Source organism: Alligator mississippiensis, chromosome 1, assembly GCF_030867095.1.
Source record: "Alligator mississippiensis isolate rAllMis1 chromosome 1, rAllMis1, whole genome shotgun sequence".
NCBI classification, from domain to species: domain Eukaryota; kingdom Metazoa; phylum Chordata; order Crocodylia; family Alligatoridae; genus Alligator; species Alligator mississippiensis.
The window spans coordinates 320350262-320370115 of NC_081824.1; the positions used below are offsets into that span (position 1 = coordinate 320350262).

At 43.3% G+C, this 19854-nt stretch overlaps 1 protein-coding gene across 6 annotated transcripts in view; it reads right to left on the bottom strand.

Annotated features, from left to right (window-relative positions):
• Positions 1-19854, bottom strand: part of CDKL5 (cyclin dependent kinase like 5) — a 231113-nt gene that overhangs the window by 186129 nt on the left and 25130 nt on the right. The gene's annotated exons all lie outside the window — the stretch shown is intronic.

A 19854-nucleotide genomic window follows, 5' to 3' on the forward strand; every position in this document is an offset into this window, starting at 1 on the left:
TCTGAAAAAACAAACAAACCTACAACCGGAAGTCTTCTGAAAGAAGACTGCAACAACATCGACATAAAGTTCACAAATCCTGGATGACAAAGACAGATATCCTGAGGCACAAATTACGTTCCATATATAAGAGGGAGACGCACCAAAATTGGGCACCTGGTAGTTAGTGTATAATCTTGACATTATTGATATTAGGTGTCCTCACTGACTTCCAGTAAATGCTACTACAAGGTGTAAAGGTTACTAGCTGAAACCCTTAAGGAAAATGATTTGCTAATAACTCAATTTGTCCTAGGCTATTCCTGCCATCCCAAGAGCAAAGAGCTAGACCATTTTTGTAGATGTAGCAAGGAAAACTAGGGAAGACGAACTCCTCACATTGCTATATTCCTGAATATCTCCTTTAGATACCAGATCCTTTATATAGTAAAGTTCAACTGATAATTCCCTATTAATATCAGAGGGGCAAACAATCTCATGATTTACACACACAAGACCTCACTGCTCCAGAAGCAGAAAAATGACACCTGGACCATTTTGAGGCAAGGTCACCTTGGTCAGACTTCATAATAAAAGCAATCTGACCACAGGAATGTGGTTGTTTTCATATCATTTCTTGCAAACTGTGAGGCAGCTAAGGCACTGTTTTACTTTTTAACCGTAAGGGAACAGTGAAGGTAAAATATCTAGATATATTTATATATCAAATGTGCAATTTTGGTCCCAGGAAGATATCAAGGAAGAAGAAAGTAGGAGAAACAGTTTATTGAGATGGAATTCAATGTTAACATCCTCAAGAATTAATCCAAAGGCAGAAGAAAACAAACGAACAAAACAAACAAAATCACCTTCATGGGAGAGAAAAAAAGATCACAGAGGATGTGATATGGTAGAATGTGAAAAAAGAACATACTATATCAACCATCTCAGGCGTGATGGCAATCAGTAAGACTTTGAATACTATTCTCCTTCCCTCACCCCCCAAAGAAACCCTGTGTTCTCACTTAGGACCTCAAAAAGAAGTTCCCTTATGAATTATATTCCAGAGATCGAAGCCCCACTGATGAATCACAGGATAGAAAAGCACAGATACTCTAAAGGCAAGATTTGAGATCTTGACACAGGGTTTGTGATTATTAAATTATAAAGTGTGCTTCACGTTGATGAAATACCAGCTCCACACAGACCCTATTAAAAGAAACACAAAGGAAAACCCTATTCATGTCAACTAGATAACTTCCTTCAATATTATGTTGAGGATGTTGTAAACGCTCTCCCCCCATTTTTTCTGACAAAAAAGAATCTTAGAATATATGCAAATTTATCAGGAGAAAATAGGTTTTCTGGTGACTTAAAAAAAAATTACCAGTAAGGCATTAATTAACAAGCACTAAATAGTTTTGTGCAGCATCCCCAAAACCTGTATTCTCTTAACAGGTATACAGGCTACATTGCAAATTACTACTGCTGTTAGAATACGTAAGTACGTTATAAGAAAATGCTCATACCAAACTTTAGCATGTTCCCCAGGATCCAGGAATTTATTCAGTACCTTAAGTAGGGTAGCAGACAAAAGTCTCCTAATCTGTCCAAAAATCACAGAAGCAAGAAGCATACCATAGAACTGACTTATCCCACAGCTCAATATATTAATAGGGCAACAAATTCTGATTCACATTTCCTTTTCAGGATGAACTACTCCTACAACTTTCAAGTAGGGAGTCCACCTTTCCTGTATCCATGATATGTTTGTTTCAATACACAAAAGCTCTAAAACCCCCATCCATTCACAGAATATGAAAAACACACAGACTTGTTTTAATCCAAAGTTTACAGGAAAGCAGTCTCTCTTTTAGGCAAATATTCTGCATACAAAATTTCAGGATGGAGTATATTTTTCCAACCACGTTATAACAGGATTTTAAAGAACACTGACACAAATCTAACGTACAGCAAAATTATCCTTGCAATAAGCCAGTTTTGCCAAGTCATCATGAAAATTGACTAGCCCAGTCAAAATCTTTTTGACTACTCTTCCCAAAATGTTGAAAATACTAAGACACAAAGGTCTTTTAATAGCCTGACAAAAAAAACACTCACCAGGGGTGGGGCAGGGGGAGAGGAAGAAGAGAGCTTTCGAATCACGTAGCAAGTATGATTATGCTTTATAAATGTAACCCTGATGCTACTGTACTGATGTTGCAACCTCTCTGTGGTACTTATTTGCATTAATATGCAAGGTCAGATTACCAGACCGCCTCTTTTATCCAATAGCTCTATTGGTATGCATGGGGAAGGGAGTGAAAAACACTATTTTGTACTTGTTTTCACTGTGATGTTTTAACTGCTCTGAACATTTTAAATATAAGAGGCCAGTGAAGTCAGGTTTGTGTGCACTGGCACTACCTTCTAAAATTATAAAGTTCATAAGGGAACTGATACTGTAAGAGAAACTTGAGTAAATACAGCTGAAGGGTCAGTGTTCATCATTACTTGTGTGGGAGTCTAAGGAGAAGGGACCCCCCAGCTCATGAATCACAAAGGAAAAGAGAAGAGGCTCCAGATTGGAGCTCTCTAGGAGGATGGGTAAAAAAAAAAAAAAAGACAGTAGATGGGGAAGAGATGGTGAACATCATATAGAAGAGAGACGACTGGCATAGGCTGTTCAGAGGCAGGTTCCTCAAAGAAAGCAACCATGATGGCAATGGACACTACAACTAATACAATGAGTGCAAGGACTGGGGAAACAGGTGGGGGAGTTGGGAAGGGGGAAAGTACTGAGATGGTCCTTTGCAAAATTGTAACGGTTAAAGGCGGCAGGGACAGGCGTGTGTGTGTGTGTGCAGGAACACAAGTGCATGATGCGGTTTGTAACAGGAATTAGAATGTTGGAACTGTAAAGGTGTGTTTTGGACTGTCAAGCCAACCACAGCAGTCACAATTTGGGGGGGGGGGGAGGAGGGGGGAGTGTTTTTCTTTTTTTGCAAAAAAGAAAAGCATGGGGGTTGGTGTTGCATCTCACCATTCAGTCATAAAGGGATGACAGCTGGTGATGTACAAATCCCTTGAGTGCGTTCCATCTGAGCCTGTTACGACTAGGTCCTAACAAGCTGAAATCCTAAGGGTAAGTAACAGGCAGAATCCTGCACCTGCTAGATCCTGAAGAGCTGAGATTGCATCTAAAATAGTTAGACTGCCTCTGCAACCAGAAGAGGAGCGGCATCCTCCAGCAGCAGGGAGGAGTAAGTGCTCCCACTACAACCCCCCAGCAATGAGGCCCTGAAGCCCCCAGCAGTGGTGAGAAGCACTGTCCCTGAGCACCAACTCCAGCAGTGGTAAGACAAGGGAAACCTTGGGCTAAGAGCTACACCAGCTCTACTGACTACACTGTTCACCCTGAGTGGGACTAGGCAAGAACTCCAAACCTATCGACTGTGCTGAACTCTTAATAGTGGGTTGTGGTAAGCTACTGGTTATTAAGGGGTTATGTTTGTCATCCCATCTCCCTATCCCCACCTTAATAAACCCTGCTATACTTTGATATTGCTTGCAAGTGGGGAAATCTGTTCATACTAGAACACCCAAGCAGAAATTATTTCCTCAGGTTTCTGGGTGGGGGCTTGAGCCAAGATAACTGATTTGTGAAAAACCCCTAAGGTAAATTTGGCCCTTGTTGCTGCCATCTGCTGCCTGGCAGAAAGGTTACACAAATACAGAAAAAACAGATTAAATTAATTTTTACATAAATGGATCCAGTATTATTCCCCTCCATCCTACCAGAAACATGGTAAAACATCAGTAGTGTTATAACATTTCATTAATAGGACTGGAAGCAGGCCATGTGCCTTCAAGTGAGTATACTGAATGTTTGTTAAAACATGCCAGAACAATTTGAGGAATCTTCTCTCTGGGGATCGGACATTTAATTAGATATCAAATTATATCAGTAAAGATGGGCTGTGGCATGAATATAATCCTTTATTTTTCAGGCCATAAGAAAACCTCTAAAGGGAGACAGAGAGAGAGTGCATTAATTTCTGTAACTTGGTTTCAAAAACACTCTGACATCTATTCGATGCAAAGTCACATTACATCCTTAAGCAGAAGTAAATCTTCATATAGTAACTGGCTATAGGATCAGAAAGTCATAGTACAATAGCATCTGATTACTATTCATTTTTACAAGGTTCACAAGGGCATCTACAATACTGGCCAAATCTTCATTTCTTTTTGAACACCAATTTAAAGCAGGGTATGGAAAATCTGAGTAAAAAGGGACCAATTCAATATAATTTGTAACTTGGAACAAACAACCAGGGATAGCCTTAACGATAAACAAAAAGCTAAATTATTAACACATTCAAACTGTTAGTTATTAAAATCAAAAGCATCTTCAAAATGACATTGCCTATCAAAAAATCATAACACATGTGATCATGCGGGGTTCATTACAGGATACAGATGTCTCTTGTGTAGGCACTGAAACTAGGAAGAAAGAATGACCCTGATCTTTTTTAATTTTTTTCCTTTATTTTGCCATGGGGGTGGGGAATGAGGGGCAGAGAAAATCCTATAGAATCATGTTGTATTCCTACACAGTAGTGCATCCACAGTGGCACCCATAGCAGAACAAAACACCTTGTCAGGAGACAGCCATAAACCTAGAGACCCGGCCTGGTCAACAGTAGCTCATCCCATCCCATCCTGCCATCCCACATGATTGCCGCAACTGATCTGGGCTGGCCTCCAGCAGGGCCTAACCCTCTATCCACTCCATGAGACTGAAGTGGTCAGTTGACCCACCACATCCCCCATATAAACCCTTGTCTGGGCTACAGGCCTCAACCTGCCTTAAGACTGCTTTGCCAACACTTCTGGCTTCTTCCTCATCTTTGCTTAATCTCCTGGCTTTTTGACTTGGCTCACTCCTAAACCCTGTTCTTGGATTGACTTTTTTACTTCCTGATCAGGTTTGTCCCTGAATTCTCTTCACCAGTAGCCTTAAACCAAACTGCCCATATCCCAGCATGACACACCTAAACCAATTCAAGAAAGCCCTATGGTGCAATAGCACAAATGTAATCTAATTACCTTTGATAAAGGCGGGGAAAAGATTGAGAGCAAATGAATGCTGACAATGAAATGCCAATAAATGCTGGCTTTGAGCAGGATGTTGTGCCTTACCATGCTTTTTTATTTTTGATTCTCTAAAGACCTTGTGCTACTAATGTCCTTACAAAATTTCACAGGAAGACCAAACAACCAAGGAAAGGTTCTAAAGGGTTAAAGGAACTAAAATGCTAAACTAAAAACTGTGTTGAAAAGAAATCTAACTTGCTATTTTTACTGCTTACAAAAATACTGCAAATAAATAAGTCAGGAGTATTAGGGGCCTGATAATATCAAATTTGGAGGAGTCGAGTACACTTTTTATGGTTCTTGTGCGGGGGAGGGGGGAGAGGGTCTTAGACTTCTAGTGAGAAAAATACAGTAGCATTCAGAAGGGATAACCTTCCAAAAAGTTTGTAGCTCCTTTGAAAGCATGTGTGAGCTTTTCCTCTCCTCTGCAGGGCTTAAATTAGCTCCAATACACTCACATCTTTTAAAGGCAGTAATTAGACCTGACTGAACACTGACATTCAGATCACATTATGGAAAACTGTCTGTGGTACCCAAAAAAGGAGAAGGTTTATTAGTGATGCAGTTTTTATCTTCACCTGAGAATGATGGCTGGAGAAAACAAGAACCCATCAGAGATTCTCATTTGCTGGGCTTTTCAAGAAGCCATACAACATTCATATTTTTCCCTCCTTCGTAACAGGTATAATTTACAAGGAAAAGAAAAAAAAACAAGTTTTTCTTATCAGAGAACAAGGTTTAGGACAATTCTTAAAACAAGGCTCCAGGTGTTTTGTAAATATGCCAATATGGTGTCACTTTGCTACCTTGATGTTTTCTTGGTAAATTCTGCTTCCTGGATTGCTACTGGTAATTATAGCATTAAAAAAAATCATATTGTGTATTCAAGAATCAATAAATAAAAGGTTCACTGCATATCTGCCACATTTTATTTTTAATAGGGTTTTAATATATTAATCACTATGGCCAAGTGATCAGTCTATAACGACTGGCAGGTTTTAACTTTAGCTTATTTAAATTTTTTATCATTCCATTAACTAGCAGATCATTTGCATAACAATTTAACGTTTAATACAGTATCATCAAATATTAAAAATAAACATTGCAATTCAGCTTTTAAACTTGGGTACCTCTATCTACAGAGAAAAGGACCACTTCACAAACCAGTATGCAGGCTTATATTGAGGAGCCAGCATTTTAACTATTTTAAACTCTATTTTTTAATTAACTTTGCTAATTATGGCCTGCTTTGCAGCTTGGTTTAAACCAAAAATGGGAAAAGGAGTGCTGTTGTTTGTTTTTTTCTCCTCTGGGTAAATGATGCCTGTTATGAAGCAAGGGGGGGCGGGGGGAATATTATTGGTCTGTTTATATTGATTATATTTAAAGTGCTGTATGTTTAAGTTAGTAAGATTTTTCAAGGTAAAAAAAGTTTTAAAAGTTTCTGAATCCAAGATTTAGGTCATCTTAAAACAGGCTGATCTTCCCAAGCTGGTCATCTCACTGGGTTGGCTACAGCAATACATCTGTTAGTTAGTTCCGGCACCTCCTCATGCCCTATGTAGACAGAATTACTTTAGGTCAGCAAACCTCTATCCAATCAAAGTGCTGGTTTTAACAGAAGATTTTGGATGGAGTTTCATCATAGTGCCTGAGATCAAATACAGAAAGATCATTAGTCCTCTCCACCAGAATGGGTCTATCTTACAGTACTTCCAGGATGCTAGCTCTGAGCTCATCAGGGTAGCACCAATGGGACTCAACCAAAAGCAAAGCCAAATTTACTACACATACATGTAGGTTAAAATAATCCCTGCAACAAAAAGTTTATAGATATATTTTCATTGCAAGGATTATAGATATAGATACAGAAAAACAGACAGAGCTAGAGCCAGAGCCAGAGCCAGAAGGGATATGTAGAAACACTTATAAATGTTATCCTTGCTCAGGTGCCTGTTACTGCTTATGCTATTTGATTGTAAAGCTAGATATTCTGATTTATCCACACTATTATCTACAGTTTAGGACAAAGTTTAGGACAGTTCTTAAAACAAGACTCCAGGTGTTTTGTAAATATGCCAATATGGTGTCAATTTGCTACCTTGATGTTTTCTTGGTAAATTCTGCTTCCTGGTTTGCTACTTGTAATTATAGCATTTAAAAAATCATATTGTGTACTCAAGAATCAATAAATAAAAGGTTCACTGTGTATCTGCCACATTTTATTTTAAAGAGGGTTTTAATATATTAATTACTATGCTGAAGTGATCAGTCTACAAGGACTGGCAGGTTTTCACTATAGCTTTGACCTATAACTAGACCTTCTACTGTGGAGGTCCTGCACTTTAATCTCCTGACTAGAAACCTATATTTAGCTTCCAGGAACTCTCTTCTATTCTTCCTTATGCCATTGGTACCCACATAGGCCACAACTACTGACTCCTCCCATGAACCCATTAGCAGCCTATCTATACATCTTGTGAGGCTTTGGGACTTGGGCTTACCTGCACGGAACATGGAGTTTAGTTTGCACTGAATAGTGGAGTACACTTTAACATTATACACTTATGCAGCCAGTTGCCTCCAACTAAAGTCAAAGTTGTTATTATACACAGCAGAGACTTTTTCAATATTAAATAACTTAAAGGCTCCATTATAGTAGTCAATGGCTCAATGTCTAGTCGGCAGCTGGTATCAAGTGGAGTGCCCCAGGGGTCCATCCTGGGGCCAGTTTTGTTCAGTATCTTGATTAACGAACTGGAAGATGGCACAGAGTGCACCCTCAGCAAGTAGGCAGATGACACCAAGCTGGGGGGAGTAGTAGATACACTGGAGGCTAGTGATAGGATTCAGAAAAACCTAGACTAATTGGATGACTGGGCCAAAAGAAATCTCATGAGGTTCAACAAGGACAAGTGCAAAGTCCTACACTTAGGACAGAACAATTCCATGCACTGGTACAGGCTGGGGGCTGACTGGCTGGGCAGCAGCTCTGCAGAAAAAGACCTGGGGGTTAAAGTGGGCAATAAGCTGAAAATGAGCCAACAGTGTGCCCTTAGCACCAAGAAGGCTAACAGCATACTGGGCTGCATTGGTAGGAGTGTTGCCAGCAGATCAAGGGAAGTGATTATTCCCCTCTATTAAGCACTAGTGAGGCCACATCTGGAGTACTGTGTCTGGTTTTGGGCCCCCCACTACAGAAAGGATGCAGACAAATTGGAGAGAGTTCAGCGGAAGACAATGAAAATGGTTTGGGGGCTGGGGCACATGACTTCTCAGGAGAAGTCAAGGGAACTGGGCTTATTTAGCCTGCAAAAGAGAAGACTGTTCCAGAGAGGATGGAGCTCATCTGGTGGCAGATGGCAGAACAAGGAGCAATGGTCTAAAATTGCAACAAGGGAAGTTTAGGTTGGATATTAGGAAAAATCTCTCTCACTAGGAGGGCATTAACGCTCTGGAACAGGTTATCAAAGAGGCTGTGGAATCTCCATCCTTGGAGGTTAAGACCCAGCTAAACAAAGCCTTGACTGAGACGATACAGTTGCAGATGGTCCTGCTCTGAGCAGCGGTTGGACTAGATGACTTCCTGAGGTCCTTTCCAACCTTAATTTTCTATGATGCAACTCCCTAAGGTAGCAACAGCTGCACAGCAACATAGGAACTCCTTTAATCCTTTAGAAGGATCTGACTATAAATAACGTAGTATGAACAGGGGTTTAGGTTGTAGCTGTGTTGGTCTAAGGACATAGGCAGACAAGGTTCCTTGGGTGAATTTGATATCTTTTATTAGACCAACCCAAATGGTTGGAGAATAGTTATTAAGCAAGCTTTCGGGTTCAAAAACCCTCCGTCAGGCTAAGGAAGCTTCAGCAGTTGGTGTGTGCTCTTCCTGGATGGAATGACTTTTCATGACAAAAAGAAGACCAGCCCCAAAAAGTAGGTGCAACACCCCACTAGTGGCTAAAGTAATCCTGCCTCCAGTCTAGCTCCTCAGGGTAACCTCCTCATTATCCCATGTGTCAAACCTTGATGGAACTGTATATTTGGAGGCTGTTCCTCAGAGTCCCCAAGTATCCCCGTGGTCTACCTTGGCCTAGCTTCTCCTGCTGTACTGGACCCCCTCAGTCTGGCTCACAGATACAGATCCCAGGATCTCCTACCCCATTCTGTGTCCCACTGACTCCTGCTTCTCTATAAGTGATCAGGCCCTAGGTTTCTAGCTTCTTTGCAGCCATTTCAGTAGGCAGGAGCTCTTTTCCTTCAGGGGATCAGGACCTGGCTGACTGCTCCAGCTTGGCACTGAGCTTGTATCTCCCTGTGCTCCCCCCCATTTCTGGTCCCATGGCACAATTTTGCTCTCTTACCAAGCCCAGGTGTCCCCCTTTTGCTCAGTGAGCTGCCTGCTCCTCTGTTGCAGGTTATACAGCTCAGCTGTTACACTAACGTAGCTGGCCTAAGCTCAGCTGGCCTCCATTCAAACCCAGCTCTAGCCTGCTGTTCTCCCTCTGAAAATAAGGGCCTTGGCCCTTTGTTAAACCCCTGCCAACTCTAGGTGACCTAGCATATACTTTGACGCCCAAGCTGATGAACAGGGATCCAGGTTTTCTCCAATTAAAAAAAATCCCCAATTTTCGGTTAAGAAAAGTAATAACAAATCCACATTTTCCCTGGATTTAAATGAAACACCACTAATCTATCTACCTATGTTTCATTTTAATCCTGGAAAAATGTGGATTTGGGGTTACTTTTTTTTTTTTTAATCCCCAACTTTCAGTTAAATCAGAGAAAACCAGGATCCCTGCTGATGAAGCACTCTAATAAATAGTTCTTTTCTATGGAAAGTGCAAACAGAAAGTTTGTACAAAAATGCAAACAGCTGAATAAAATGCAGTGAAACTGATACACAGTGCAATACTAGGAACTTATCAGTGCCCAGTAACATACAAGTTCTCAAAATTACAAGTGCATACACATTTGGCTTTGCAAGTTACAGATGCGGCTTGCTGAAGGTTTCTTTCTGTTAATTTGAGAAGGGGAAGCCCCCACTTTTTGTTGGAGTGTCTAACAAGTAGGTTCCCAGAAGCCCTAGTTTAATACTCTGTGCTGGGGTAGGAAAAAGTAGGAGTGGCTGTCTATGGGGCAAATAGTTGGCTATACCAGAGCAAGAGGAAAATGAGAAGGGGCAGCTTTGAGGCAGCAACATTTCAAGAATATGATCTGCATCTTCTTGTCCTTTTCTACTCTCCCAAGTCACTCATTCAGATCCTTGTCCTCCTCCTCCTCCTTAGCCTTAAGGAACCTCTCTATTCCCAGGCTATCTGGCCCTGTTTCTTTGAGGGCATTAGCAATTCTCCAGATAGTCCTCACATTTGCCCAGTGCTACAAAGCTGGTATGGGTCTGCTCCTTAAGAATCACACTGGCTCGTATATTTGTTCCATTAAGCAGCAATTTTCAACTGGGATACCGCGAGATCCCGGCAAGTGTGCCACAACACCCAGCCCCTGTGCCATGAGGTAAACAACTGCTCTGCCTCCTACGAGACACCCCTGCATCCCACAGACAAGCAGCCCCAACAGCTGCTCCCTGCCCACCACAGCCCAAGCACTGCCAAAAACATTCTCCGCAGCATGCGCAGAGGCAGATAAAGAGATGCAGGGCTACACTTTGCAGCCTGACTTATTCTCCACTCCCCTCTCTTTGTATCAGGGTCAGTGGGAGTGGACATGTGGCTCCAGTTGCTGGTATACAAGTTGTCAGAGAAGCAGACGTGATGGCAGGGCAGCATGTGCCCCTTCCATACAGATCGGGCAGGGAGGGGGCAGAGGCTGGAAAAAGCAGGGCATGTTGGAGTTGAAGTCCCTATCATTCCCCCTCCTCATCTTTACCTGGCACCTTGACTGTTGGATTCCAAAAAGTTAAGGCATGGTGCCTCGAGGCTAAGCAGGTTGAGAGCCACTGCATTAAAAGGCAAGAAACGCAACATTTGTCCTTCAAAAACTGAGAAGCAGCCTCATAACCTCTTACCATTAATGAGAAAAGAGATGGTAAGCCATTATTCATTTTGCTCCCCTTGTGTCTCATACACAAATGTAAAAATTTTGGATTCTTGGTCACAAAGGTCCAGCACTGCGCAGTTGCTTTTGCAAGCTGCCGCAGAGGGCAAGTTGCTAACTATACGTACACCTCTGGAGGCAGTCCTCCACTCTGATTCATGTCATCATAAAGCACTTCAAATGTTTCTTTAAGATTCCGACGGCAGACCAACCGGAAGACAGCCTCCCTCCCCACAGATCTGCCGACACTGGAACGAGAGAGAGAGAGCAGATCTCCCTTAAAAATGTTTAAGTGCTTGAATTTAATTCAGTATGCCCTGCAGACATGAGCTAAACCCACAAGGTAATTAATAGAATCTGGCAATGATTGCTAAACTCTACAGTTCTAGACAATGTCCTTGTCTTACTGGAGTTTTACAAATGATGTAGGACAGAGGTTATTTACTCCTTACATTCTATGCCCTGTACCAAAAATAATACTATGTCTCTCTAGAAAGCTGCAGTGAAGTACTCTGTGGAATATACTTCATAGAGTTTTAAGGTACAGTACGAAAAAACCCCAAAGTGTACCTCACGACTTACTAGGAAAGCTGTAATTTCAAACTACAAGCACCAATTTAAGCGATATTCTGTTATCTCAGTATTCAAACATTAGTTCATTTAATATTTCAATATTTGAAGTGGGTGTGGCAAAGTGACGGTACAGGCACAAGTTCGCGGTTTTGAGCATAATAGGAGCAGCAGGGCTGCTACAGCAGGTGGCTGAGGCAGAACGAGATCAGGAAACAGAAAGAGAGGCACAGTAATCCATGACATGGGAAACCCACAAAGAATTTTTTTTAATTCTTTCAGCAACAATACTACAGCATTTCATTACATGCAAGCACTCCCCATCTCCAGCAGCTTGTTGTTCAGAGAACATAACAGAGAGGTGGGGAAGAGTGAAAAAGGTCAAAATTAACATATAATCATAGAGAAATAGGGCTGGAAGGGACCTCCAGAAGTCATCTAGCCCAGTGGTTTTCAACCTGTGTGCAGCAGACCCCTGGGAGTCTGCAGACTACATCTAAGGGGTCCACAAAAAGATAACTACGATCAATCAAAAGTATGTGAACACCAACACTTACAATTCAAAGGGTCCTGGCAACTCCATTAAAACATTTTTAGGGGTCCACAAAAGGAAAAAAGATTTAAAACCATTGATCTAATCCAACCCTCTGCCTAAGGCAGGATCATCCCTATCCAAACCATCATGTACATCTATAATCTAAACTCTACATAAGACTACCATCAACTGTGACAACACAGACCTAACACCCTAACCTGCCACAAGTAAAGCAGGGGAACCATGGCAACCAATGTCCTGCTTCTATAAAATGTTGTAAAGTATATGCTCAGGACATACAAGGAAGAGGGCCACACCCCCACTATAAAGGTAGGCAAAAAAACCCTGAAGTCAGAACAAATCTGACCATGGGGTAAAATTATTTTCTGATCCCAAATATGGCGATCAACCCAACCCTGAGTGAAGGGGCAAGACCCTCTAGCCAGGAACCTCTGGCTCTGTTCCCAGTAGGAGTATTGGCACATCCCTAAGAACAGCTTGATTTATTTCTTGCTGGGATCACTTGATCCCAGCTGACTTCCCGCCTGTGGCTGGGGGGCTGGACCCGATGATTTTATGAGGTCCCTTCCAGCCCCTAATGTCTCTGAAATCTATGAAATCTCAGTCAAAAGTCCCCATCCTTGGCTGTATCCAATGCTCAATGCCTCTGAGGCAGGATTCAAAAACACCCTGATATATCATAGAATCGTAAAACATTAGGGTTGGAAGGGACCTCTGGAGGTCATCTAGTCCAACCCCCTGCTCAAAGCAGGACTGTCTCCAACTAGATTACCCCAGACGAAGCTTTGTCTAGCTGGGTCTTAAAACCTCCAAAGATGGAGCTTCCACCACCTCTCTGGGTAACCTGTTCCAGTGTTTTACTACCCTCCTAGGAAGAGAAAGTTCTTCCTAATATCTAACATAAACTTCCCTTGCTGCAACTTGAGACCGTTGCTCCTTGTTCTCTCATCTATCGCCACAGTCTACCTTGATCCTCTTATGAACCTCTCTTCAGATTGAAGATAGTTGAAGGCTGATATTAAATCCCCTCTCAGTCTTCTTTTCCAATCTATATATAAGCCCAGTTCCCTCATCTTCTCTTCATAAGTCACGTGCCCCAGCTCCCTTTTTTTGTTGCCCTTCACTGGCCTCTCTCCAATTTGTCCACATCCTTTCGGTAGTGGGGGGCCCCAAAACTGAGCACAGTATCCAGATGTGGCGTAATCAATGCTGAATTGAGAAGAATAATCACTTCCCTGGACCTGCTGGCAACACTCGATACCAATGCAGCCCAGTAGGCCATTAGACGCCTTTGCAACAAGGACACATTGTTGGCTCAGATTCAGCTTATTGTCCATTGTAACCCCCAGGTCCTTTTTTGCAGAGCTGCTGCCCAGCCAGTCAGTCCCCAGCCTGTAGCGGTACATGGGATTGTTCTGTCCTAAGTGCAGGACTTTGCACTTGTCCTTGTTGAACCTCATGAGGTTTCTTTTGGGCCCAAGCCTCCAATCTGTCCAGGTCACTCTGAATCCTAGCCTTAACTTCTAGCATATCTACTACTCCAGCCAGCTTAGTGTCATCTGCAAACTTGCTGAGGGGTATAGGTTGTAGCTGTGTTGGTCTAAGGACATAGGCAGACAACGTTCTTTGGGTAAATCCATTATCTTTTATTTGACCAACTCGAATAGTTAGAAAAAATTCTTCTCTGCAAGCTTTCAGGTACAAATACCCTTTGCCAGGTTGAGGAAGTGTCTGCACACACTTGGTGCTGGAGTATTCAAGAGAGTCTGATGGAGGGGTCATGATTGTTGGATTTCTGATAGAAATCAATCAGAGATTGCAGGTTTTCAGTCCAAATGATGAAGATGTCATTGGCACACCTTAAGTATAGCAAGGGTTTGATGAAGCAGTCCTTGAGAAATTCTTCTTCCAAGTGGCTCATAAAAAGTTTGGCAAACTGTGGAGCCATTTTGGTGCCCATCACTGTGCTCATGGTCTGGAGGAAGTGTTAGGGAATCCATGCTGACTGTTCCTAATCACCTTCTTCTCCAAGTGCTTAGAAATAGATTCCTTGAGGATCTGATCTATAAAAGAATCTTGCAGCTCCAAAGGGCAGTGCTGGCTGGCTGGTGGCCCACACTGAGCCTTGAACTTCCCAGGCCAATACACAGGCCTCTGCGCCACAAGACAGGGGTGCAGCAGAAAGGGGGGGGACAATCAGCAAAGCCCAGAAGCACAGGAAATACCCATAGTAGAAGACAGATATAGCTATACCCTGATCATCTTTGACCAGTGGCTGTTCAACGTCTTCTTGAACACCTCCAGTGATGGCAAGTCCACAACTTCGCTAGACAGTCTATTCTACTGCCTCACTATTCTCACCTGAAGTGTTTCCAGATATCCAATCTAAATTTCCTGTGCTGCAACTTCAAATCCGCATCCTCCTCTCTGCAGCAAGACAGAAAAAGGTACTTTTTCCTTCTTCTTTCTGGCAGCCCTTCAAGTGTTTGAAGACTGCTATCATGTCCCCTCTTAAGCACCTTTTCTGCAAGCTGAACATGCCCAGGCCACTTCTCATATGACTTGCCTAAGACTTTTATCATCTTTGTTACCCACCTCTGGATCCTGTGTTTTCCACAACCTTTAAAATGTGGAGCCCATAAAGGCACACACTACTCTAGATGAGGCCTAGCCAATGCCAAGTAGAGGCACTATCACCTCCCATGTCTTGCACCCAATGCTTCTGTTGATGCATCCCAAAACTGTATTTGTCTTTTGTGCAGCTGTTTCATACTGAAGATTCCTACCAAGTCCGTGATCTACCAAGGCTCCCATAGTGCTGCCATTCAGCTAGGTGTCCTTCATTTTATATTTGTGTTTTTAATTATTCCTTCTGAAGTGTAGCACACCTTGAATTTGTCCTCATTGAACTTCATTCTGTTAGCTCTCACCCAACTTTCCAATCTGGCAAGATCCTTCTGAATTGTGCTCTCATCCTCCAGTGTGTTCACAATCCTTCCCAGTTTCGTGTCATCTGAAAACATGCTTAAGAAGCTTTCTATGCCAGCATCCAAACTGATAATAAACATGGTGAACAGCACCAAGCGCAGGACATCCCTTGTGGGACTCCACTCAAAACCTCCTGCCATTCTGACATGGACCCATTAATAATTACCTGTTCCATAGAGTCATAGATTCTAGGGCCAGAAGGGACCTCAGTGGGCCATCTAGTCCAACCCCCTGCCCCTGGCAGGCAAGAAAAGGGTCACCAAACCTGGAGTCATGTGAACCCAGCCAGGTGGCTGCCCAGTCTCCTCCTGAAGACCCCCAAGGATGGGGTGAGCACCACCTCCCTTGGAAGCCCATTCCAGATCCTGGCAACCCTGACCATGAAGAACTTTTTTCTAATGTCCAGGCTAAACCTTCTCTCTAGTAGCTTATGGCCATTGTTCCTTGTTGTTCCAGGGGGTGCCCTGGCAAACAGATCATCGCCCACTTCATGTTGCTCTCCCCTTATGAATCTGTATGCTGCCACAAGGTCTCCTCTCAACCTTCTCTTGGAGAGGCTGAAGAGGTTCAGGTCCCTTAGCCTTTCCTCATAGGGCCTTCCCTGCAGGCCTCTAATCAGATGAGTGGCTCTTCTTTGGACCCTCTCCAGCTTGTCCGCATCCTGCTTGAACTGCGACATCCAGAACTGGACACATTACTCCAGCTGCGGCCTGACCAGTGCCATATAGAGAGGGAAAATCACCTCCCTGGTCCTGTTTGTGAAGCACCTACAGATGCACAACAAGGTGCGACTGGCTCTGCCGACTACTTCATCACATTGACGACTCATTCATCCTGGAGTCAATAGTGACTCCAAGATCTCTTTCTGCCTCAGTGGTGCTAAGCAGGTTGCCCCCCAGCCTATAGGTATGATGGCAGTTCTTCCTTCCTAAATGCAGCACCTTGCACTTGTCCGTATTGAATTGCATCCTGTTGCTCTCTGCCCACTTCCCCAGCCTGTCTTGGTCGGCCTAGATCTGGTTCCTCCTCTTCAGGGTGTTAGCTGCATCCCATAATTTTGTGTTGTCTGTGAATTTGGACAGGGTGCTTCCCACCCCCTCGTCCAGATCACTGATGAAGATGTTGAACAGTACTGGTCCCAGAACTGAGCCCTGAGAGACTCCACTGCCCACATCTTGCCAGGCTGACACCAACCCATCCGCTACCACCCTCTGAGTGCAACCCTTGAGCCAATTTGCTACTTACTGTACCGTGTAATCATCCAAGGCAAATCCCCTAAGTTTATTTATAAGGATGGTATGGGATACCGTGTCAAAGGCCTTCTTGAAGTCCAGATTGATAACATCCACCTTGACTCCTGCATCTAAACATTTGGTGGCCTTGTTGTAAAAAGAAACTAGGTTAGTCAGGCAGGACCTGTCCGCTATAAACCCATGTTGGTTATCCTCCACATTACATTAGTCAGTGGGCTGCCACAGATGTGCTCCTTGATAATTTTTTCTAGGATTCTCCCACGGATAGAGGTAAGGTTGACTGGTCTATAGTTCCCTAGGTCCTCCTTCCTCCCCTTCTTAAAGGCTGGGGTGACACTGGCCCTCTTCCAATCATCCAGGACCTGATCCGAGCACCATGAGTGCTCATATATCCTTGCCAGAGGTTCAGCTATGACACTCGCTAATTCCTTCATTACCCGTGGGTGGAGTCCCTCCAGTCCCAGTTATTTGAACATGTCCAGCCCCTTCAAGTGTCTTTTTACTTTGTTTTTTTGTATGTCTTTTTGTCTCAGACCAACATGGCTACCAAGTATGCCCCCGAAACATGGAAGATGCCAAATTTTAGCCGATTTTGGATTTTAAACTTCATTGCAGAACGACAAGGAAGTTTTTTTTGCCTCCCTGCCTGCCATCTGACACCTCCAGGGAAGGAATTCTACCTGAACAACACATTAAAGAGCTACTCAACACAGCTCACAAAGACACTCTCACAGACCCAGGGGGACAGACTTCCATCTTCAGCTCCCTCTGTTCAAAAATGAAGTTTATTTCCTACCTATGAGGACTTTTTACCATCTTGTACCATCTACACTTTTCCCAGAGCCTGACGAAGGGACTTTGATCCCAAAAGCTTGCAGAAAAGGAAAATTTTCTTGCCATTTTCCAGTTGGTCTAATAAAAGGTATCATATTGGAACCAAGAGTTCTAGTTTTTTGTATGTCTTTTTGTCTCATTAGCCCCCCTCCCACTGCCCCTGCCACTGCCACCCACTCCACCCCGTCCAGCCCCCCTCTCACTGCCACTGCCACCCACTCCACCCCCCCTCCCACTGCCACTGCCACCCACTCCACCCTGTCCAGCCCAAGTGCAGCCTCCGGGAAGAGCCCAGCACAGCCTCCAGCTCAGTTTGGATGCTGGCACAGAAAGCTTCTTAAGCATGTTTTCAGATGACACGAACAGTACATGCTCACTCAGAAGCAGATCTTCAGGCAATTCTTGAAGTCTTTACCAAGACTGCCATTTAACAATTGGAAGACTAAGGTTCTCCCTCAACAAGCTCTTAATGAGCAATCCCTAACTCTGGTAATTCAAATTCATGGTAAGACTCAAGAGAACGTCGAGTATAGGTCAGTTGCATCACACACGCATTTAACTTACATGAATTCAACTATACGCGGGGTGGGAGCGGGGGGCGAGGCTTGAGTTTTCAAGCGGCGCTGTCGCTTACCTGGAGGCCCATTATGGCGGTGATGGCCACTGCCTCCAAAACCTCCCGCTGTCACCATGGAGCTGTGCCCAAAGCTGTGTGGCTGGCCGCTGGGTGGCAGCGGCAGCGTGGTGGTGGCCGGGCGGCACGCAGCCATCCCTACCACCACCCTGTGCTGCGCCGCTGCTGCCACCCGCACAGCTCCAAGCACGGCACCGCATGCAAACTCAAGCCCCGCCCCCCTCCCACCCCACATATAGTCACCGATTTTCACCTTACGCACTGACTTTAGCACCTAACCTCTGTGTAAGATGCGACTGACCTGTATTTCCCATACCTCAAAAGCTCTCTCTCACAGAAGGCTGACATCGACAAAGAAATCTAACATTGCCTAAAATATGCAAGTGCAGCCTTTAGGCGCCTGAGGAAATGGGTGTTCAAAGCTCCAACATCAGATTTGAAACAAAGCTCAAGCAGTCGTGGTCCCCTACCTTACTGTACGGAGCCAAGATGTGGACAGTGTATAGGAAACACTCAAGTCACTGGAGAAATATCAATGCTGCCTGCAGAAGATCCTTCAAATCCAGCAAGAAGACAGACACACCAACATTAGCATCCTCTCACAAGCAACCAATACAAGCACTGAAGCAATAATCATCCAACATCAACTTCACTGGGCTGGCCACATCATCCAGATGTCCGACTCCAGACTTCCAAACCAAGTTTTACTCTCCCAACTCAGTCAAGGTGTATGCTCAAGAGGAGGGCAAAAGTGCCTCAAGGATGTCCTCAAAGCCAACTTAAAAATGCAAAATCAACATCAAGCCATGGGAAAATATCACACAGAACCACCCAAAATGGAGGAAGAGTCTACTGCAAGGATTTCAGTACTTTGTAACCTCATGATGACAACAGAAGATGGAAAAGAAAGAGCAGCAGAATCAGTGTGTCGCAGACCAAACCAAGAACCCAGAACCACCCACACAGCCCAGAAACATGTGCCTGAGTTGCAACAGAACCCATTGATCCTGGATTGGCCTTGTCAACCATCTTTGGACCCACAGATAAGGCAATCATTGAAGACAATCATCCTTGACTCTGAGGAACTGTCAACGATGATAAACATTGTTTAACAAAATATATACTTAACTGCCTCATAAAGGTCACAGCAATTATTTTTAAACATAAAATGCAGAGAACTTGTGAAGAACTTTTTTTGTGCATGTGTTCTGATAGAAGGAAAGATAGAATGATATATGGGAATGGATAACTCTGAAACTCATGCTAAACTGGGGCCTACTCACAAAAGTTAAAATAGAAAATTCTGATGCTAACTGCATAGTGCAATAGGATGCGAGTTCATGGCTAGGCCATCCAAGAAGAAATAATGAGGTATCCCTTCCAGCTTATCTTACTATATTCATGATGATTTTAAGCAGGCTTCTAGTTGTCTGGTACCTAATCATGTGAAATGTCTATCCTTGATTAATTAGTACAGTAAATATTTCTTCTGCAATTAACTTGTATTTATGTGCAGGAAGAGACATTTTCCATATGTGATAGGTGTCTCCCCCTGATTTAGTTTTGTTTTTGCTGTTTTCTTGTGATTTCTTCCAAGGACACTTGTGTTTTCTCTGGTTGTTAATCAGTTTCTTGATAAGTTTCAAACTTAGTAGAAATGGATAACCTCTTGTCATCAAGAAAGGTAATTCATTTAAATTGCAACTTTCTGATGACCAATAACGAGCTGTTTGATTTTGACAGGATTTTCCTGTCAAATACTGCTTGGGACTTTCTTTTTGATTTACACAACTACAAGAATGCTTTGAAGATGCTGAACTAAGGGT